Consider the following 24047-nt stretch of genomic DNA (forward strand, 5'->3'; position numbering starts at 1 on the left):
GCCGACACTCAATGGGTTTTGGCAGAAAACCTCTTTGACATAATGTGTGTTTAAAGTTTAAACTGCGGTCTTGGCCTGGCAAAGAAGCAAACATAAATATTCAACTTCCTGCACATGCTGTATTTTTTTTTATACAAAAGGTCAGTGTGACTTTGAGTCATTTCACAGGCTGAAATAACATTAGTGTTTTCGTCTACCGTTGAGTCTTCGAGCAACAAGTTTTTCCTCTGTGAAGAGGAGGTGAATCAGCTTGCGAGGCATTTTAAAAAAATGATCACAGAACACTTTGCTGCCACTAACAGCAGACAATGAAATAAATGATTAATGCAATAATTAAACATGAATGTCATCATCAGAGTGATGTAGCGAGTTTAATTTGCAAAGCTGCAGAGGAAGTAACAAATGAAGATATCCTTCAATGAAGCAAATGCTTTTATTAAAGCTGTAATTAAGACGTTTATAAAATTCTGTTTTTAAGGTGTAGAAACATCAAGTAGTTTTCCATGCCGATTGAATTCGTCATTATAATTGTAGTTATAGATTTCACCCATGCCAAAAGATCTTGAAAATATTAAATAAATTCAAAATAAATGATTACCATTTTAGTGAGTCTTCATGTCTGGGGGTAAAAACAGCAAGCGTGAAATTGCATTGCTTTATCACCAGGGTGTTTTCTCCAGGGAGGCATTGCCTCCCAATAAGAAATGGATGGATAAAAATAGACAGTGGATTAAGGAAAGGGGAAGAAAGAACATATATGATTACTTATTTATCTGAATATATAGGCTACATAAGCATTAACAGACACTTAATCTGTTCACCTGCTTGTTATCGTATATCATATACTGTATCTCAGCCAATCACATGACAGCAGCACAACACATTTAGGAATGTAGTTATAATCAAACTCAACATCAGAATAGGAAGGATTGCCTATTGGTGTGGGGAATATTTTCTTGGCACTGCACATTAGTGCTATGCCCTGGTAATAATACTTTTTATAATACTATTATAGTATTATTTAATAATACTATTATTGCCTTCTCCAACTTGGAGGAAAGCCCTTAGCCCAGGTGAAGGAGTTCAAGTATCATTTGGATTTTTGTTCACGAGTGAGGGAAGGATGGAACGTTAGATTGGCAGGCGGATCGGTGCAGTATTGCGGTCAATGTACTGGTCCGTTTTTGTTAGAGAAGGAGCTGAGCAGAAAGGCAAAGCTCTCGATTAGTTGGTCAATCTACGTTCCTACTCTCACCTATGGTCATGAGCTTTTGGTCATGACCGAAAGAACAAGATCTCGGATACAAGCAGCCAAAATGAGTTTCCTTCACAGGATGGCAGAGCACACCATTATATAGGGTGAGGAGCTTTGTAACCCAGGAGGAGCTCGGAGTAGAGCCACAGCTCCTCCACATCAAGGGAAGCCAGCTGAGGTGGCTCGGGCATCTGTTTCTGATGCCTCATTGACGTCTACCTAGTGAGGTGTTCCAGGCATGTCCTACCTGAAAGAAGCCTTGGGGAAGACCCAGGATAAGCTGGAGGTACTATGGCTCTCAGCTGGCCTGAATGCCTCGGGATCCCCTCCAGAGGCAAATGTCTGGGGAGAGGGAAGTCTGAGGTTCTCTCCTGGGACTGCTGCCCCGCGCCCCCGCTCTGGAAAAGTGGAAGAAATGAATGAATGAATGAATGAACTTTAGTACTAACTGAAAATCATTTAAACATCACACACTGAACAATATGCATCCATTTATGACTTCATTGTGCACATCTTGTATTATTCAGAAGGAAAGCATGATAACATGGCATGCTGCAAAGCTCAAATCGTCTCAAACTGTTTTCTTGAACATGACAGTTACTCCAAAGACTCCACTGGCACCAGATATGGTGGGATATGCTGAAATGGAAAATTCACCTTACGGATGTGCAGCTGACAAATCTGCAGAAATGTTATGATATTATCATGTCAACTTGGAACCAAACCCTAAAGCATCTTTTAAGCAGTTAAATCTATCCATCACTGAATTACAGCAATTATGATGGCAAATATTAACAGGGCATTTGGAAAGTATTCAAAGTGCTTCACTTTTTATGTTACAGCCTTATTCCAAAATATATTAAATGCATTTAATTCCGCAACATTCTACACCCAGTACACCATAGTAAAAATGTGAAGAAAAAAAAATAGAAATTGTTGCAAATTTATAAAAAAAAAAATAAAAAAATAAATGAAAAATCACATGTGCAAAATATTCGCACACTTTGCCATGAAGCTCTAATTTAAGCTCAGGTTTATTTTGTTACCACTGATCATTCCGCTGGTAAATTCAGTTGATTGGACATGATTTGAAAAAGCATACACCTGTCTATGTAAGGTCCCAGGGTTGACAGTGCATGTCAAAGCACAGACCAAGCATGAAAACAAAGGAGCCAAAGGTGCATCAACAAAATATTGAGCAAAGGCTGTGAATACTTATATACATGGGATTTTTCCAACCCAGGCTCATTCTGAAACAGTAGTCGTTTAACCGCGGACGTTTCTGGAGGCCGTGAAATACTTCCCGGGAGGTAAGTATTTTTGCAGATTTGGTTTTTGCGAGTGCCGTTCCCGCCCGCGCTGTTCTCGCATGAACCGACCAGCGGCTGCTGTCAACCGACTGAATGATTGACTGGGCCACCAGCCAATCGATCGACCCACCCTCCTCCTTCCCTTAACCCAATCAATTTTACAGATTGACTTGGCCACCCGCCTACTTCCCTAAACCCAGCCAATGGTTTACAAAAGCCTTCCAGAAAAAGAAAAGCCCTCGTCTGACTTTTACCACGTTTTCGGATTTAACTACATTCTCACTCTGTTGTTCACTCGTTTGTTTTATTTTTTGTATTCCGTTTTTGTTTTACCTGATTTCTGAAACCGCTCTTCCCTGGACTCGAACCCGGTCGTCGTCATCGTCGCGGTCAAGTCCTCTCTGCATCTCAAGTCCGTCACCGTACACAACGAGCTAACTGGACAAACTGGTTGCGGCGGGAAAGCCCTCCACACGGAGGTAAGCGGTCATCAAGTAAGCACCAAAAGGAACGGCGTCAAACCGCCCCATAGCGTTCGCTTGAAAAAAAAAATTCAGCCATACGTACCTCCAGCTACATAATTTACAGTCTCCAGAAACTTCCGCGAGACTACATTTTCAGAATGAGCCTGTGTTGGGTTTTTCAAGCTTTGCTTTTGAATAAAATTTGCAACAATTTCAAAAAATCTTTTCACATTTTCATTATGGGGTAATGTGTGTAGAATGTGGAGGAAATAAATGAATTTAATCCATTTTGGAATGAGCCTGTAACATTAAAAAAAAAGTCGAAAAAGTGAAGCACTATGAATACTTTCCAGATGCACTGTAACTCACATGCCTTATCCTTGCGCACAAACACACTACTTTTAGTCTACTGTCATAGACATACAGACTCTGCTTCAATTCTTGCTCTTTAAATTCCCAGAAGAAAGGCTAAAACCCGACCCAAATGTCCCAAATCAAATCGTTTTTACTTCGCCACTCTTCATTAGGAAGAATCAACAAGCCCTTATCAGTATTCTGCATTCTCCGCCGCTTCAGCGTAGATAATTGATTATGTTAGGGAGCCATGTGGTATTGGATGCGCATCTTGCTAACGGAAAGAGATACAGCGCTAAATTAAGTTTACCTTCCGCAGGCTCAAGCAGACAGAGATGCAGTGACCCCTGTTGCTGAGAAAATAATCAGAATGACAGTGGTGAATGAACAGCGGACCCATTTTTCACGCTGTGCCAGAGCAGCGGCTGTTTTGTCTGGGCGAGTTTGCCTGCGTGCATTCATTCACTGGCACGTACACCCACACACATACACACACTCAAGCACTCAGCTGGGCTGTGTTACCCTTGAGGAGAGCGCATTACATGTTGCTTGCTTTATTTCACTGAAATTATGAAATTGAATGTTCAAATTCCCACCGTTTGCCGACAGCATCATGCGGCGAAGCACATATTTTTCAATTGTAGGAGGTCTGGTGAGCTGCGATAAAGGCCCTGTGAGCGTGTCGCACAACACACTGCAGCAAACGTGTGAGCAACATTCCAAATTAGCAGCTGCATTACGTTCGGCATGACTTCCCTCATCTATCACACCTTAAGATTTATCTTCATTATGTAAGATGAAGTCTCTACTCCACATCTGTGATTTTACACTACTTGAGCGGCGTCAGTGTTATTAAACTCATTATTCTGATTAACAGTCTTTTTATTATTTTTAAACACACATTTATTTTTACCCTGTGTATATTTAGGAAATAAACTCACTTCTCTCGTCTCCCCCAAATTAGTTAGCATTTTTTACTTGTAACTATTGTCTTGTAAATACTTCTAATAGTTTACTTCTTTTAACAGTGATTATCCTTTTCTCAGTGTGTAACATAAGCTCATTCTGAAAATGTAGCCTTATATACATTTCTGAAGATTGTGAATTATGTAGCCAGAAGTACATACAGAATGGCTCCATTTCGTCTTTAAAGCTAACGATACAGGGCGGTATGACGTTGTTCCTTTATGTGTTCACCAGCGACTGCTTACCTTCTAACAGACGGTTTTCTTGCTGTTACCAGTTTGTCTAGTAAGTTCGCCATGTACATCGGCGGACTTGAGACGCAGAAAGAAGTTGAAAAAAGATGAGGGAGATCAAGTTTGGCGGAAAACGATTCCAGAACAGAGGGTGAGACAAAAACAAAAGCCAAAAAACTAAATAAACAAGTAAATAACAGGATTTGAATGTAGTAAAATCTGAAAACATGGTCAAACTCAGGCGAGGGCTTTTCTTTTTCTGGATGGCTTTTCAAAATTGTCGGTTGGGTTTAGGGAAGTGGGTGGGCACTAGTCAATCGGTGCTTTTGAAAACACTATTGGTTGGGTTTAGGGAAGGAGGAGGGTGGGTTAGTCGATCGGTCAGTCGACAGCGGCCTCTGGTGGATTTATGCGAGAACAGCAGGCCTGAATGTTGCTCACGAGAGACATTTAATATTAATATTTATATAATAAACCCCTTGCACAAAGTACTATTCTAAATAAAAATAAAAGGTTTGCAGATTTGTCATCTCCCTCTGGGACACTAAGTTCCCAGAATTCCCCTTAATCAAAACTGCATTTCAACCTAACAAGTTCAGTTGCTATGGCACATTCTGATATATTCTATATTCCTATACATTGGTGCACAACCAGTTTCTGATCTCTAGAGATGTTCAATCAGGTTGAAGTTTGGGAACTGGCTGGGCCACTCAAGGACATTTACAGAGTTGTCCTATAGCCATGATCTACAGTGGATGGATCCATTCCACTGATGGATTAAAGTGCAAATACTGTATACTGCACACATAATAGATAATATTTTATACAAATTAAAAAAAATGCCTTTTTTCAAGATGCAAGTTAATTTTTAAACAAGAAATTAAAATTAAATTTTAAATTAAAAATACATTTTAAACAAGAAATAAATAGAAAAAAAGCGTGTTTACATAAAAGGTTTTCAGATTTATTAACACCCTCTGGAGACACTAAGTACTCAGAATCCACCTTAATCAAACCTGCAAGCATATGATTTGTCTGGGAAATAAATTCATGACCTAAGGATTGTGTTCACTTTGACCTAACAAGTTCAGTTGCTATAACACATACAGAGAAAACTACTAGAACCAACTAATTTTATTTCCCGATGTGCTGTGGTTAATTATTTATTTGTCTTTAATGGTGTTGCCATTTGACACACAATGTTTCATATACTGTAAGCTTTTATCATTCTGGCCCTACTCCTCCAAGTGTGTTAGTGTCTCTGCACACAGACAGGCTCTTTTTCTAGTTGTAATGTGGCGGTGGGACTCTTTTGTCCCGTTCACCTCACCATCCAACAGAGGCTGATGTGGAGAAACTCATTTCGTCAGGAAGCACACATTGTGCTTTGTGTGGAGGTCATAAGGACAGATTCAGTGCTTTCGAAAAGCTGAACAGGCCATGGATCTTTTCCTTTTCTAGGTGGACCACTGTGAAAACTTGCATTAGACAGCTTAGTATTAAAACAAGGGAGAAATTCACAGTAAGAGTAATTGTAGATTGTATAATTGGTGGTAATTTTTCACCATTTTCTACAAGACTCATTTCAGTAAGTGCTCACATTAGTATTGAGTATTTAACTAAATACTAGACTTTTAATGGATCAGTTCTCCTAAAAATGAAAATTACCCCACAATTTACTGACCCTTAAGCCATCCTTTGTGTATTTGACTTTTTCTGTTAAAATGCCTGTGTGCATGTGAATTGTAGATGAACATGACATTTACTGTACAATATGCTTAGTCAAAATTCAAACATGACATGTTAAAAACCTAATACGCAAAAGGAAGGAGACTTAAATAATAAAATCAATAGTAACACTTTATTTTGAAGGGTCATTTGAGTATTAGTAGACTCTCTACTTAATATCTGTTGATACTGCTCCTTCAACACATTTAAATGACTATTAGAAACTTTGTAAATACATGTCAACTTGCACTAACCCTAACCCCAACCGAATTTTAGGAGACAACCCTCACTTACACCAAACTCTAAAACCCAACTGTCAGTAACCAAAGGGCATAACCCATTCTTTTATGTAATTTGAGATAACGACAGCCCTCGCCTAACCCAAACCCCAACCTAATATTAGGGGACAAACCTCACCCACACCAAACTCCAAAACCCAACCATCAGTAACCAAAGGGCATAACACATTCTTCTAAGTACTTTGGGAAAACGACAGCCCTCGCCTAACCCAAACCCCAACCTAATTTTAGGGGACAACCCTGACCCACACCAAACCCTAAAACCTAACCGTCATTAACCAAAGGGCATAACCCATTCTTTTAAGTATTTTGGGAAAAACGACAGCATTCACCCACCCCAAACCCTAAACCCAACCTAACTTTAGGGGACAACCCTTACCCACACTAAACCCTAAAATTCAACCATCAGTGACCAAAGGGCATAACCCATTCTTCTAAGCAAATTGGGAAAACGACAGCTCTCGCCTAACCCAAACCCCAATCCAAACCTAATTTTAGGGGACAACCCTTACCCACACCAAACTCTATAACCCAACCGTCAGTAAACAAAGGGCATAACCCATTCTTTTAAATATTTTGGGAAAAACGACAGCCCTCACCTACCCCAAACCCTAACCCCAACCTAACTTTAGGGGACAACCCTTACCCACAACAAACCCCAACCATCAGTGACCAAAGGGCATAACCCATTCTTCTAAGTATTTTGCTAAAACGACAGCCCTTGCTTAACCCAAACCCTAACCCCACCTAAAAAGGACAACCAAACCCTAAAACTAACCCTAAAAACTCAACCAGTAATAACAAATGGACAGAACCCATCCTGCAAAGTACTTTTGGAAAAATACACCAACCCTAAAAACCTAACTTTGAATAAACACCAGAACCCAAAACAAACAGATTGAGGATCTGGTCAAATCCTTATTACAAATTGGCAATAAGAAACTGGCCTGGGATTGATCAACCAAGGCAGATCGCCTCAGATGAGGTTTTATAGCGTTTAAAGAGTCGAAACACCCAATGAATCTGAGGTACACTACTGATGAAGTGTCTTAAATATTTCCCTCTCACAACTGGTCTTCAGGGAGTAACAAAGGGGAAAAAAAAACATTCCAAAGGCATCCACATATCGTACCACAATCAACAATTATAACATAAACCACTTCCTCTCATGAAGTCTTAAGCCCAAAGCCTACAGACAAGGCTAATCTCCTAAACAGGAGAAAGATTGATGCTCTCATGGTATATAGTCAGACAAGCGTGGGCCCGTGCACGCAGCCTCAGTCTCCCTACTTCAAACCTTCCTAGACAATGTGCTAGGACAAGGGGGAGCTGTTGTAATTTTTCTAACCTAACCCTAACCCCAATCCAAAGAGTTTACTTATAATCCAATGAGAATTAGTTGACATGTAGATGCAATGTAATTTATATTTAAAAAACGGACCATCAATATTAAGTGTGACCAAATAATCAAAACCAAACAGACAGCGGCAGCCCGTCACGGTTCAATGCTGCACAAACATAAACCAAAACTGCAACATAAAGTGTCCCAGGCCTGTACTGTACCTCTTTCATTTTCCACTGTCAGACACATTTCAGAATGCAGTAAGGCACAATGAAATTGAGCTTGTGCTGCTGGAAATGTCTGCAGATGTTGTGTATATCGTGGCCCTCAGGGGTAGCCTGCTACTTTTTGTACATTTGTAGTTCGTTTGGATCAAATCTGCTCCAGCAAAATAGTTTGACAGACGTGAAATATAAAACTCTGACACTCTGCAGTCCTCCAAATTGAAAAGCAGATGTCGTACAGTTGTTGGAGCATATCTCTTTCACTTTAAATTGTCTCAAACTAAACTCTGTTTCTGTAAACATACGGCGTTTCAGTGCAAACATTTGTTTTCTGTTAACTTGTTGTATTCATATTCATTCGAAATGCACTGAATCAGTGTTTCTTTCCTGAGAGAGTCATTAATGTGCCATTATTAATTTCTGATAAACTCTAAATATCTTCAAAATAGCTTTTTACACTGCACTTAACTGGTTATCCTCATTCTAAACAGCATTTTTGGGTCTGGACACAGCAATGTTAATACAATTTCTTTGTTATCTACTTTTGGCAAGTTTCAAAACAATGTAAAATTATAATGTGACTAATGTGATGCAGTGTCAAGTTTTGATATTTCCAAATATGTAATCTTAATATTAATATTTAAGAGTTCTAAATTATATTATTTTTAACACATACAATATCTAACAAATGTCATGTTGTTTTTCTAAGTTTTAGGAAAAACTGCTCCATCTTACCCCAGACATGCTCAATAATGTTCAGTTCTGGTGACAGGGCTGGCCAATCCTGGAGCACCTTGACCTTTTTTGCTTTTAGGAAGTGATGTGGAGGCTGAGTTATAAGGAGGAGCGCTATCCTGCTGAAGAATTTGCCCTCTCCTGTGGTTTGTTATGTAATGGGCAGCACAAATGTCTTGATACCTCAGGCTGTTATTGTTAATGTTGCCATCTACTCTGCAGATCTCTTGCACGTCCCCATACTGAATATAACCCTAAACCATGATTTTTCCTTCACCAAACTTTACTGATTTCTGTCAGAATCTTGGGACCATGTGGGTTCCAGCAGGTCTTCTGCAGTATTAGTGATGATTTGGGTGCAGTTCAACAAATTATTCATTGAAAAAATCAACCATAAGCCACTTTTCCAAATAATCAACTAGAAATCAAGTTATTATTTGTTGCTCTTTCAATTTTTTTTCAAGTTCTTATTTTACAAGCAAAGGTTCTGACAGAGGAACGTGAAGCACACGCTTTACAAAAAGGGGGGAAACACGGCAAACTTATGAAATGTGAGGAGTCATGGACGCAGCTTAAAGGCAGAGATTAGGGCTATGGCTGTCTTTGACAGCTTGGACTTCATTTGCCACTTTCACTACAGTACATTTACATGGACACCGATACTACGCTTTTATGATTAAGATAATACTGATTTAGAGTCTATCATGTAAGCAGCAATTTTTTATTACCTTAAAGGATCACGCAAGTCTAGAAATGAGGAGGTTTTTCTTTCCGTTTACCATGAGGTAACAAACTCCAATAAAACTTCCTGAATGAAAATATTTTAAATGAAAGTGAACTGCTGAACTGCAGTTAAAGTCTAAAAAATAAAAATGAAAGACCTGAAATTGCATGAAACTCAAAGCAAAAACCCGAGCAACCTGAACTGGCGCTCTAGGCAAACGGCAATCACGCCGCTCTTAACCAGAATGTGACCAGGTTCGCGGATGAAGGTTATCCTTTGCTCACTATTCTGCTGCCTAAGGCAGCCGCTTAGGTCACCTCTATGCAGGTGCCATTCCTGAACACACGTTGGCCACAACAGAAAAAAAAAAAAACTGCAATTGCGTTATTTGCTTTTTTTTTTTTAATGCGTTAAATATTTAAGATTAATCAAGTGTGTTTACGCACCTATTTTGACAGCCCTAATATATATATATATATATATATATATATATATATATATATATATATATATATATATATATATATATATATATGCAAGCCTTTCATTTTTATCTGAAAAATTAAAACCATAAAAAAAATCCAATTATTTTATCAGAGGCTTTTTCAGCATGTAGAGAATCTTGTATTGTTTTTGTCTAAATCTGTTATACATCAATATGGTTGAAAAGTCTCCTTAAATTGCTTATGAGATTTTGCCATGATGAATCCCATTTAATCATTATGGATAAATGTGGGAATGATTGTATCCAACTGAGATGAAAGAGCTTCAGAAATTATTTTAATGTCAGTGTTTGTTAGAGATAAGAGATGATAACTGGATGGCACAGTCAGGTCTTTATCTGGCTTCAGTAGTAATCTTATTAAACCAGTATTCATGGTAAAATCTTTCTTTTGGCTTTTATTTCTGAAAACTCCAGAGTCTTTGATAAAACCAAAACCATAAAAATACGGTTTAGAAATTCAATTTTTCATTTTGGGTGTACTACAACACTGCCACAAACCGTGCAGTGGCCAGTGCATCCTTGGAAATGCCTATTGAAGCTTATAAATGTGACATTTTCTCTGCCAATTGGATTGGAGCTTGTTGGTCTGGAAAAGCTCTTGTCATTTTGGTGTGAAGTGTGCATCTGACATTCTGCAGGCATGATGCCTGAGGCTAACGCTAACCAAATATAGACCCAGTAACCACAATTGAGAAAACCCTTGAAATTTGAAATTACTTTGGGACAGGATCACCCTCTTGGACATAGTGGAGTGCTGCGAGTGAAGGTCGCTCTCTTTCCTTGCACTGAAGAGATAGCATTGTCATTGAGCAAGGATGAGCACAATGAGACTTTTCGGGGATGTAAATTCTTGCCAGAAGACACTTAGCTAAATGAAGACCTAGCAGTAAACAGTTGCTACTGTAGAAATCAATTTTCGCAAACCCCATGTTTGTTTTCCTCCTCCGCATGAAACCAATTAAACAAATGACCGCCAAAATGAAAGTGAATTCTGCAATACAGAAAGTAGCACATTGACCCACGGGGAGGAGCACAGAAGATCAGAACTATCATCCAATTTCAAGGGCAGAGAGACAGATCAAAAACAAGTAGAGCAGTAAATGTCTGTGTGTAGAGTTGGCCTTGAGCGGAGAGTGGGGCAGTGGAGCACTGCTGGAATGACAGCTTCTTCCACCCCGAGAGATGGGATGCTTTTCCCCACACCTGAGGCTTGCTCCTCTGCCAAGCTCATTCACGGAGACCAGATGGAGCGCCTGGATAAATTAATAATTGGGGGAAGGGGGGGGGGGTTTGCCTGAGATCATGTTAAAATTCGCTACTATATCCTTGGACCTAGTGGACCTACAGTATGACCATAAGCTAAGCTGAGGTTTAAAGCAAACATTAGGTAGACAAACTTAATTTTTATGTTCTGAATATACTATATATACAAATATATATACACTGAATATACAAATATTTTCTTTTTCGAATATTTCTCAAATGATGTTTAAAAATCTTTGCTCTGTTTCACAGTATTTCCTATCATATTTTTTCTTCTGGTTAAAGTCTTATTTGTTTTATTTCAGCTAGATTAAAAGCAGTTTTAAAAGTTCTAACACCATTTTAAGGTCAATATTATTAACCCTCTAAGCAATATTTTTTTGATAGTTTACAGAACAAACCATTGTTAACCAGGGTAACTTAACTTGCCTAGTTAAGGCTGGTTTATACTTCTGCATCAAGCGCACGAGTATGCTACGGCGCTGATGTGCACCTCTCAAAAAATGTAACTACAACGTCGCGACAACGCGTAGTGCAAGCTCTGTGATTGGTCGGCTTGGTAGCATTGACGAGTCTGGGCGGGACCGATAGCTGTGCGAGCCCGATAGAGCAATTGTTTAGGTAACACTTTACAATAAGGTTCATTAGTTAATGCATTTACTAACATGAACTTATCATAAACAACACATATACAGCATTTATTAATCATAATTGAACATTTACTAATGCATTATTAACATTTAAATCCATGCTTGTTAACATAAGTTAATGCCCCATGAGTTAACATGAACTAACAATGAACTACTGTATTTTCTACTGTATGAACAAATACAGTGTTAAATGTATTGTTGAATGTTTGTTCATCTTAGTAAATGCATTCATTAACATTAACTAATGAACCTTATTGTAAAGTGTGACCAATGTTTACAAGTGTGGAGTCCTGTGAAGGAGCTCCGGATGGAAAGTTTTGTTTTGTGTACCTCATGGTTAAAGCTGTTGCAAATCCGACAGTTCATGCCTCAAAATGAGCGAGTTTGAGCCACTTGTACATTAAGGAAGCGTTCAGAAAAAAACAAAACACCAGCAAAGAAACTCGACACCAGAGGAACATTTACACTTCACTGCCAACTAGTGTTTCGGAAGTGTTATTGCAGAACAACCAAAACAGCGAGCAGAAGTATGAATGCACAGCTACGTGCGTTGCACTATTCCAGCATATGATTTACACAGTGGATGCCCTTTGTAAAAGTTAGGATAAGTATAAGGGCCCATGCCATTTTGGGGCCAAATTGGATTTTCTGGTTCTGGTCAGAATCCTGGCAGCAGCGTTCGGTCTGTCTTTTTGGGAAGGCAAATGAGGAGTTAATTACAGTAATCCATCCTGCTGGTGATAAAAGCATGAACAAGTTTCTCCAAGTCCTCAATGGAAACAAAGCATCTACTTCTTGCATTGTTTTTGAGATGATTGCATGCTGATTTAGCGACTACTTTTACATGACTGCTGAAACTTAAATCTGACTCCAGAGTCACGCAACATTCTTGACTTTTTTTGTTGTTTGATCCCTAGAGGCCAAGGTACGCATTCACCTTAAGAACCTCATCTCTGTTCCCAAACGCAATAACACTTATAATTAAATGTGAACTTATGTAACTTCTAGAGTCTAAACTATTTTCAATTGTGGTTCTCATTAAAATGCATGATGATTATTGCACAAAACTATTTAGATTTACTCAATTGATTTATTCTCTGCAATTTCCTGAGAGTTTAAAACACTTACACCATCCTCCGAAGGATATCTGCGAATCAGTTGAAATGGACAGGACCTCCCTCCTGACTGTGCTTGGGCTTAATCCTCCAAAAAAAAAACCCTGATCAAATGAAGCCTTTCAAACGGTCTGACATTTGCCACCTCTTTGGTGGTCTGCTTGTGTGTGTTTATATGAAACAATGTTTGTGTAGACTGCAGGGGAGATATACATCACATTAGCTGTATGTGTGTTCCCTCAGTCCATCGGATTAGATCCCTTTGATGTCCCAGAATCCTTTTATACAATAGTTCAAATCTAGCTTTCCTATAGTGTCTGTTGTTTTATGCATGCGCCATCCACATCAGTGTGTTCTCACCGCACTAATGAAGCACACCTACCCTCCATTAACCTCCCGGAAAATGAAAGCACATTGCTCCTTATGACAGCTGATATTATTGTGTGTATATGTACTGAAACAAGCGTCTGGGCTGTTGCTGTAGGTGTTCCATTTAAAAATACCCATAAAGCACACGGTGTGCTAATGGGCAGAAGGGGCGTAATGCACCCTGATGATATTAACCCCGGACAGAGAGAGAAAATTATGACTTTACAACACGCCAACGGGTAATTATCATTCCATCAGATGGAAGGCTTTCATTCATCTCCATAATTTAAAAAAAAAGAAAAAGAAAAATTGATTTTCCAAATGATGCAGGATTATTAATTAGTGATAACTTTGCATAATGATGGAGGCGATGTTTTGGGGTGGGCATCTGCTGATATTTCTAATCTGACAATTAAATTGGGAAATTTGCCAGATGATAACAAATGACAAGCAGATTGTAATGAAAGATAATCAGGAGATGGAGGTTTCGCTGTCGCGGCCTCCGCTTCCCTGGGTTGCTGTTGATTATGCATTCACATGCACTCGCCGGCCACTTTATTAGACACAGCTGTTTAAATGCTTGTTAATGCAAATATTAGCCAATCAATGCGTTACTATAACTCATACAGTGGCTCAGTGGTTAGCACTGTCGCCTCACAGCAAGGAGGTCACTGGTTCGAGTCCCGGATCAGTTGGGATTACTGTGTGGAGTTTGCATGAGTGTGTTCAGGTGGGTTTCCTCCGGGTGCTCCGGTTTCCCCCACAGTCACATGATCTATAGGTGAACTGGATTAACTAAATTGGTCGTAATGTATGAGTGTGTGTGAATGCGAGAGTGAGGGCTGCAACCCATTACTGGGAAACATAACAATAATAATAATAATAATAATAATAATAACAACAATACTACTACTACTACTACTACTACTACTACTACTACTAATAATAATAATAATAGTAATAATAATAATGATGATAATAATAATAATAATAATAATAATAATAATAATAGTAATATTAATAATGATAATAATAATAATAATAATAATAATAAATAATAATAATAAAAATAAAATAAAATAAAATAAAATAAAATAATAAATAATAATAATAATAATAATAATAATAATAATAATAATAAAAATAAAAATAAAAATAAAATAATAATAAATAATAATAATAATAATAATAATAATAATAATAATAATAATGGTAATAAAAAATAATACAGATAGTAATAATAATAATAATAATAATAATAATAATAGTTTTTGTTATTATTATTATTATTATTATTATTATGGGTGGGAAAGTGGCTCAGTGGTTAGCATTCTCGCCTCACAGCAAGAAGGTTGTTGTTTCAAATCCTGGGTGGGCCAGTTGGCATTTCTGTGTGGAGTTTGCATGTTCTCCCCATGTTGGCATGGGTTTCCTCCAGGTGCTCTGCTTTCCCCCACAGTCCAAAGACATGCACTATAGGTGAATTGGATGAACTAAATTTGCTATAGTGTGTGAATGTGAATGTTTATGGGTGTTTTCCAGTACTGGGTTGCAGCTGGAAGGGCATCCGCTGTGTAAAACATATGCTGGAATAGTTGCTGGTTCATTCTGCTGTGGCGACCCCTGATAAATAAGGAAAAATAATGAATTGGTATTATTATTAATACTGCTGGCTATAACCAGCTTGCCGTTTAAAGTCCACCAATAATGTCTGGCCTTATCTAAAGAACAGCAGTACGAATTAAATTCTGGATATCGACTTTGTAACTAGTTGGCTCACTGGTCGTAAATAAGACAACAACATCGCAGAGAACAGTTGAGAATCAGTAAAATGTGCTGGCGGGTAGTGAGCTAATCCCATCAAATAAGAGGAGCAGAATAAATCCATGTCAAACATAAGCAATTAGCGAGCAGATAAGGACTGTGCGCGTTTCACTGGGACAGAAACAGCACAGCTAAAAACGCTGCAGGTATATTTATCTCCATGAGTGACTGCATCTCACTTCACTCTCAAAGTTAACTTTCTTGAGCCTCGTGACATTACTCGCATCATCAATCATTCTTATGTTTGCTAGCCGGGGACGTGCAATATTAAATGTTTTTCTAGGAAATAGCCTGAGTACTGGAGGGAATTCGTTGGCCATGTCTAACTGTAAAATCTAACTTGACTTTTTCCTAAATATTTTAATCTAATTGAGAGTTCTTGGCTTGAAGAGGAAGTGGATAGTGCTGGAAATAGTTCACCAGATGGATTCTCCTGACAACTATTTTGATTATTAGGAGATAGCATGGACGAAAGTACCATTTTTATCTTTTTTTTTTTATAAAAGATAATGTTTTAAACAGAAATATATTTTGCTGTGGTAACTAATACAGAAGTACTGAGGCCTATCGATTTGTACAAATGTGGAACAACTTTGACATAATAACTCTAAACATAGTAATCACACTTTGTTTTTAAGGAAGCATTAAACTCATTTGCATTTGCACACATGGATTGGTCACCACAGAGCCCAGACCTGAATCCTATAGACCTTAACCCTAACATCATAATACCAGCCTTACATGTAGAGCACAAATAATGTCTTTCCAGATTGCTCATGTCCAGCAGCTGTCATCCTTGAACAATTCACTGTTCTTTTCTTAACGTTAATTTATTAAAAATAACGTTATTTTGTATGTCCATTAAAATGCATTGTATGAACTTGCATTTCAGAGATTGTAATGAGTAATAGTTATTCATTCATTCATTCATTCATTCATTTATTCATTCATTCATTTTCCTTTGGCTTAGTCTCTTATTTATCAGTGGTAGCCACAGTGGAATGAACCACCAACTTATTCCGGCATATGTTTTTACGAAGCGAACCACTCTTTTACGATACCTTTCCACTGCGTAAAACATGTGCTGGATAAGTTGCCGGTTCATTCCGCTGTGGCGACTCTGGCTTAAAGGGACTAAGTCTAAAAGAAAATGAATGAATGAATAAATGAATGAATTATTATTATTATTATTATTATTATAGAGAGATTATTTTTATTGGCATTACACTTATCTGGAAAATCAAAATGTCTTCACCATGCATATTGGAAAGACGCCGGCGTTTTCTCGTACTGTTGCCTCACTTCGCCGGTGCTTCCTTGTACTTTTGCCTTAGCCTCACTTCACTGCCGCTCGTCATGTTAAAGTGTGGAATGATTGTCAAGCGCCCCTAACTTTAGAGCATAGTGATTGGAGATTTACTCTCGGTGAGGAGCTTCCTCATCTCAGCTCATGGACTTACAGGCACACACAGTCAATTCAGAGAGATAGAAAACGCACATAAATTATTAAAACACAAAACCGAGAAAACCGCAATTCACAAGCGCGTATTGAACCGTGGAGGTCGTACCGAATAGATATTTATATTAAGAACTGTGGCATCCCTGGTATATATATATATATATATATATATATATATATATATATATATATATATATATATATATATATATATATATATATATATATATATATATATATATATTTACAGGACTTTACATTAACACCTGCCAACCCGCCAAATGAGGGTAGATTTCAGCTTTGGCAGGTAAGACAGCCGCTCCCACTAGCCACTTATCATGTTGGAAATAATTTTCACATTGTAGTTTTCTTAAAGCAGGGTTTGACAATAAAGATGGCCCAATATGCGAGCAAATGTGATCTTAGAATCAAGAAGCAGCACAATTGACAAAAATGACAGCAAAAGCAGGTGAATACCTTATGAGAGGAGGATTACTTCCGCGCACAGGTGATGTGTTGCGCGTGACTGTTAAAAAGCGTGCACGCTTTTTAAAAACTGTGTGTAGAGGAAGCGCAACTGTTGCCATCGGTTCTCTTTGAAATAGACTAGACAAAAAGCGATGCTCGTGTAAGCAGCAAAACTTTTAGAAGCAGCAGCAGCAGTCACTGCTTTCCTTTTAATTATTCTCAGGCACGTGATCATCCTTTCACTATCACTCGTGGTATGTTTATACCTGCTTTCTTTTGCTTACTGTTATTTTTTTTATATATAGTTTAATTATCATACTTTGCAATAACATTGCTTTAAAATGAGATTAACTTCCCATTTATGTGTAGTAATCTCTGATCTGGGACCTTTAGCCATGACAGATTACTGTGCATATTTTAGATACATGACAATAGATCTTTTTAAATGTCAATTAAAAAAAAAAGTGTTGTCGAATAAAAGGTGCATGTATACAGCTATATATTTGCTTGTTTTGACACATTTAAAATATGTGGCTAAGAAATATTTTTTCTTTTTGGTGTGGTCAGAGATAAATTTGGTAAATCCTTAATTTTGAGCCCCAAAATGTGAAAAAAAAAAAAAAAAAAGAAATTGCAATGTGACACAACCCATTTGCTCATGCACAGTGAGCTAGCTCAATCACTACACACTCAAACAGTGAAATTAATGAGGAGGCATGTGGACAATACAACATCTAAATCAAGTCATTTTAGGATGTCAAAGTCACATTTACTCATATAAAATATATTTTCCAACCAACAAAATTGTGGCTAGTGAAAATGGCAAGTGGCTAGTATTGTTGGAAAATTACTAGCCACAGTGGCAGGTGATCAAAAAAGTTAATGTCAATATATATATATATATATATATATATATATATATATATATATATATATATATATATATATATATATATATATATATATATATATATATATATATATATACACAAGAATAATTGAATGTATTATTAATCTTTTAATAATAAATTCAAATGTGCAATATTCTTCTCCTTCTTATAAGTTTGCGCTTAGATTTTCTGAATAAGGTCTCAGCTCTTCTAAATGTAAGCACCGCTATTGACTAACAGTTTCTACTGACAGCAGGACGCAGGCAAAACATGACAAAAGGCTTTGGAGGAGAACTGCTGTTTCGGTGTGATAGCGCTTCTTTTTGTTCTTTAATCCTTGATATCTTGGCAGCAGAAATATGAGATGCTAAATGTTTATCGTATCGCAGTACGACCGCAGCTGCAATATTTGTCAAAAAATAATAATAATCACAATATCATTGTTTTGTTCCAAGCCGTGCAGCCCATTCCCAAGCATTACAAGACAGTAGACATGCGTGTTAGAAAATGTCAAGCCGCTAACCAACCAGAACATGATGTATATTACAGCCTCGCTCTCCCAGGACACCCAGAGTCTGGCTTTCTGCTTTTGGAGAGCAAACTGAATCTGAGAAAAAATGTCAGAGATAATCTGCCCTGCTGACCGGAGAATAAACCGAACACGAACTTTCCCCCTGCAGTCATTGGGCATTTCTGTTCGAGGTCTTCATCTAATATAACGTGGCAAGGTCTGGGTTACACTTTGGCCACCGGCTAGCTGTCTGTAAACCAACAGAGGTGATTTTGAATACCCTCGAGTATGTATTCTACCAAAGCTCCCCCCTCTTTGGAGCTACGGAATTATTCTGTAATATAGAATGTAGAGTCCCAGGGCAAACGCAAACCGACGGGACCTTGATTTGTTGTTCTAGCCTCGTTGAAGCTTTCAGCCTTGATCTCTCTCTGAGCTTTATCAGCAACAAAAGGCCTTTGTTTACAGTGAGGGCCCAGGGACACACTTCACTAGCATCAAGATTGCTTTCCAGACTCTGAGATTCGCGCCTCTAGCATCGCCTAGAACTCACCTGTTCCTGTTTGGTGAGAAAGCAATGAGCCTTGGTTTAAACCATTGTCCCGCTAGTCATCACAGGCCAAAAGGGTGGTCTTAGACACTTAAAAAAAAAACTGAAAAGCAAGATACAGCAGTGGACTCTTTCATAAGGTATGTTTGCATCAACCTATCTTTTTGCACATAAAATAGTGGAATATGTGCAAAAAAAATGGAAAGATGCGCATAATTGTAATTCTCACTCATTACAAGACAGTAAACATGCGTGTTAGAAAATGTTATGCCCTAAACAACCAGAACATGATGTACAACCCAAAATAAGAAAAAGTTGTGACACTATGGAAAATGCAAATACAAAAAAAGAAAAGTAATGATTGCTACAGATTCGCACTCTCCAACATCAGAAAGATCCGAGCCTTCCTATCTGAACATGCAGCTCAACTCCTTGTTCAAGCTCTTGTTCTCTCCAGACTGGACTATTGCAACTCTCTACTAGCCGGGCTCCCAGCTAGCTCTATCAAACCTCTTCAGATGCTTCAGAATGCAGCAGCACGAGTGGTCTTTAATGAACCTAAAAGGGCACATGTAACTTCGCTACTCATTCATTTGCACTGGCTGCCAGTTGCTGCTCGCATCAAATTCAAAGCTTTGATGTTTGCTTACAAAGCAATCTCTGACTGCGCCCCTTCTTATCTGCTCTCACTTCTACAGATGTAAAGCCATTCAGAAACTTGCGCTCTGTGAATGAACGTCGCCTCGTGGTTCCATCCCAAAGAGGGAAGTAAACGCTCTCCCGAACGCTCGTGCTCAATCTGCCCAGTTGGTGGAATGAACTCCCTAACTGCATCAGAAAGGCAGAGTCACTCGCTGTCTTCAAAAAGCGACTAAAAACTAAACTATTTAGTCTCCACTTTCCTTACTAATATGCAACTCCACTAACTACGAGAAAGAAAAAAAAAGGAAAGAAAAAAAAATTACTAATGCTTTCCTTCTTAGACTGTACACACCTGAAACTCGCCTACAGCACTTATTCATTGTTGCTCTTATAGTTGTGCAAATTGCTTCCTTGTCCTCATTTGTAAGTCGCTTTGGATAAAAGCGTCGGCTAAATGACTAAATGTAAATGCTAAATTTACTTTGACTTTCAGACAAATTTCATTTCAGACCAGTAATACATTCCAAAAAAATAAATAAAAAAGTTGGGACAGGAGCAGTTTAGGGCTAGTAATCAGGTAAAATGCTTCAATAATGATGTGGTTGGAAACAGGTGATGTCAACCGGTGATTTTAAATACGATTTGGTACAAAAGCAGCATTGATATAGGTCTAGTTCTTTAGGAGATGTGCCGAGGATCGCCAGTTTGCCAACAAATATGTGAGAAAATTATTGAAGTGTTTAAAAACAATATTCCTCAAAGAAAAATAGAAAGACATTTGGACATTTCACTTTCAACAATGCAAAACATAATGAAAAGATTCAAGGAATCTGGAGGAATTTCATTGCGTAAAGGACAAGGGTGCAAGCCTAAGCTAAACAATAGGGATCTACGATCCGTCAGGTAGCACTGCATCAAGAATCCTTATTCATCTATGTGTGATAACACCACATAAGCTAAGGACTTCTTTGGTAAACCTTTTACAAGTACCACAATATGTAGTTATATCCACAAATGTCAGTTAAAACTGTACTGTGCCAAAAGGAAGCCCTATGTTGACAGTGTCCAGAGGCGACGTCGACTTCTCTGGGCTCAGAGGTATCTAAGATGGACCATCGCACGGTGTAACTGTGTAACTTGACTGGCCTGACAGAAGTCACAAGCTGTTTCCAGCAGGAAATGTGTTGCACATTTTAAAGTTCAAAATGCAACAACGAAGACTCTGTTGTAGGATAAAGTTACACCTGAAACTCTTCATCCGTTGGTGTCTTTAGTCTCTAAATGTCTTTCAATTGTTGTAAAAAGCAATGGCAACAAATGTTTTACTGTTTAATTTTTTTTTGTGTTGCAAGAAACAAAATTGGAAAACCTGTTTATTTTGAAGAAAATAAAAAAACAATACAAATCATGAGCAACACATTAAAAATGTTCAATGTATTGTCTGCAATGAAATACAAGTCAAAGTAAATTTAGAAATCACTACTTTCTTTTTGATTTGCTTTTTCCATACTGTCCTAACTTTTTTCTAATTTAGGGTTGTACATTATATTGCCCAAAGCTTTTGTGTGTTGAGAAAGCAACAAGCCTTGGTTTAAGCTGTTGTCCCACTAGTCACCACATGCCAAGTGTGGTCTTAGTTACTTGAGAAGCTGTTAAAAAAACTGCAGAAACTGAAAAACAAGATACCGTGAGCATAAACGACGATAGTAACACATTTACTGAATAAATTCCAGTGTTTGCATCAAATAAGTTATGTAATTTTGTTAATTTGTAAGAGATCATGTGATGACAAAAATGGGTGTAATAGGAGGACAAACCAGTGCACTGAGCACATTGTACAACATCTATAATGTTGTTTTGGTCTTTCTAAAATCCCTCAACTAAAGTCTGTCATCATAGTGGTTCAGTATTATTATTTACAGAACTGTGTTGAGCGTCAGCACTCCTAAAAAGCCACCATGAGCTCTGAGTTTTTTGGTGCAAATAATTCATTATACAGCAGGCGAAATATGTCACCATTTTCAATAAAAAACATAAATTGAAAACATATTTTCAAAGGTGCTGCTGACTTAAAATTTTTCCTGGATGTTGATAAAAAACAAATAAATACATATATGCAGAAGAAAAACAAATCTTATTAGTTTACAAATTAAACTATGTATAATAAAATGAAATGACACAGGGGAAAAGTATTGAACACATGAAGAAAGGGAGTTGTACAAAGGCAGTGAAGGCCCAGACAGCCGCTGAAATCTCTCAGTAGTTATTTATCAACCCTTTGTAAACACCCCCTTATTTACCCCATTGTATAAGAGAAAAACCGACTCATTCAAAATTCTGTTGGCATTTTTTTATATTTGGTGCCATTTTATCAGGAAGTGACAATTATTTTGTCTCTAAATCATAAGATAAGTGCATAATATTGTGCATATAGGCTTTGTATGGAAACAGATGTACATGAATTTCTCTTATTAACATTGTAAAAAAAAACAAAAAAAAAAAACTAGCTTTTATGTATTAGAATTATTTTAGGACCGTACTTGTGATTTAAAATTTTAATATTATAGATTTTATTGTAAGTGTCCTGTCTATGGATTTTATTAATACATTAGTAAAAGTAATACGTGTTCATTGTTTGTTTATGTTAGTAAATACATTAATTAACTTTAACTAAATGTCTACGTTATAATGTTATGGTACTGATTAATTTAAATAGGTCAACAAATAGTACAAATAGTAAACATATAAATACATATAATTTTATAATAGTCATTTGTGATGTCAACCAGGTATACATTGCATTATTCACAGCATACAAGTCTTTTGCTCAACGTTATTTTTGCATGAGCTCTAAAAAAATCTAATTCATAATAAAATCACAACATCCATAATATTTTCTTATGTTTTTCGTAAACAAAACTGACTACATATGTATTTTGCTGTACATAGTTTCGTTCTAGCAGCAACTGAGTTGATATTACATGTCTGTCAAATTGCACATGCTCTAAAAATACTATTTGGACAGATGAGACGACTGAAACGGGAGCCAAGTGGAGCATTCATCCATATAAACATGACATTTACAAGTGTTCTGCATTAATGTTTCTATCTTTTAGTTCAGGTTCATCTCACAGCCTGCAAGTCAGCTGTTATTCCACCCTGTAAAGCTGCTCTTGAAACAATAATAAATGTGATGTAAAATAATACTACTAATAATAAATGAAGTACTCCCAGTATCCCCCCCCCCAAAAAAAAATAAAATAAAATAATAATAATAATAATATATATATATATATATATATATATATATATATATATATATATATATATATATATATATATATATATACACACACACACACACACACACACACACACACACACACACACACACACACACATACATACATACATACATACAGTACACACATACATACATACATACATATATATATATATATATATATATATATATATATATATATATATATATATATATATATATATATATATATATATATATATATATATATATATATATATATTTACATGCTGCTGTTTTAGTCCACCTATCATACAAAATCAATTCTTGGAAGCTAATTGGAGCGAAAGGCATGTAGGAATAGTTTGTACAAAGCCATATTGGAGTGGTATAAACAAATCAAGTCTTTTTACATTTTCTAAAATTAAACCAGGACCCAAAACCCTGTGATGTTGCAGCCAGCTGCATTGTGACGTAGTAGTAGCCCACCAATATTTATTGATAGATACATATCATGAGCAAGAAGAACTGTAAAAATAGTATGTGAAAGCTGCTTTGTTTAGTGCAGGGGTGGCCAACCCTGTTCCTGGAGAGCCACCTTCCTACAGATTTCAGTTGCTACCCATATCAAACACACCTGAACCAATTAGGTAGGACCTGAACACCACGTGATAATTACAGGCAGGTGTGTTTGATATGGGTTGCAACTGAAATCTGCAGGAAGGTGGCTCTCCAGGAACATGGTTGGCCACCCCTGGTTTAGGGTTTCTATGTGTGCAGCACTAGTTCCAAAACAGACTACTGCCACCTGCAGGTACAGAACTATACACCCACTAACATACATTTTGTATGGTCAGCTTTATGGACCAGATGCAATCTATTTGTTGCATTTTGTTGCCGCTAGT

At 37.3% G+C, this 24047-nt stretch overlaps 1 long non-coding RNA gene across 3 annotated transcripts in view; it reads right to left on the reverse strand.

The window, feature by feature from the left end:
* LOC137489281 (uncharacterized) overlaps window positions 1-24047 on the reverse strand; it is a 380491-nt gene that overhangs the window by 126337 nt on the left and 230107 nt on the right. For all 3 annotated transcript variants that reach the window (XR_012399683.1, XR_012399682.1, XR_011008686.2), the window contains one exon: window positions 1503-1653. This is a non-coding gene — a long non-coding RNA (uncharacterized lncRNA). The remainder of the gene's footprint in view (window positions 1-1502; window positions 1654-24047) is intronic.

This window comes from Danio rerio, chromosome 24, assembly GCF_049306965.1.
Source record: "Danio rerio strain Tuebingen ecotype United States chromosome 24, GRCz12tu, whole genome shotgun sequence".
In the NCBI taxonomy this organism is placed as follows: Eukaryota; Metazoa; Chordata; class Actinopteri; order Cypriniformes; family Danionidae; genus Danio; species Danio rerio.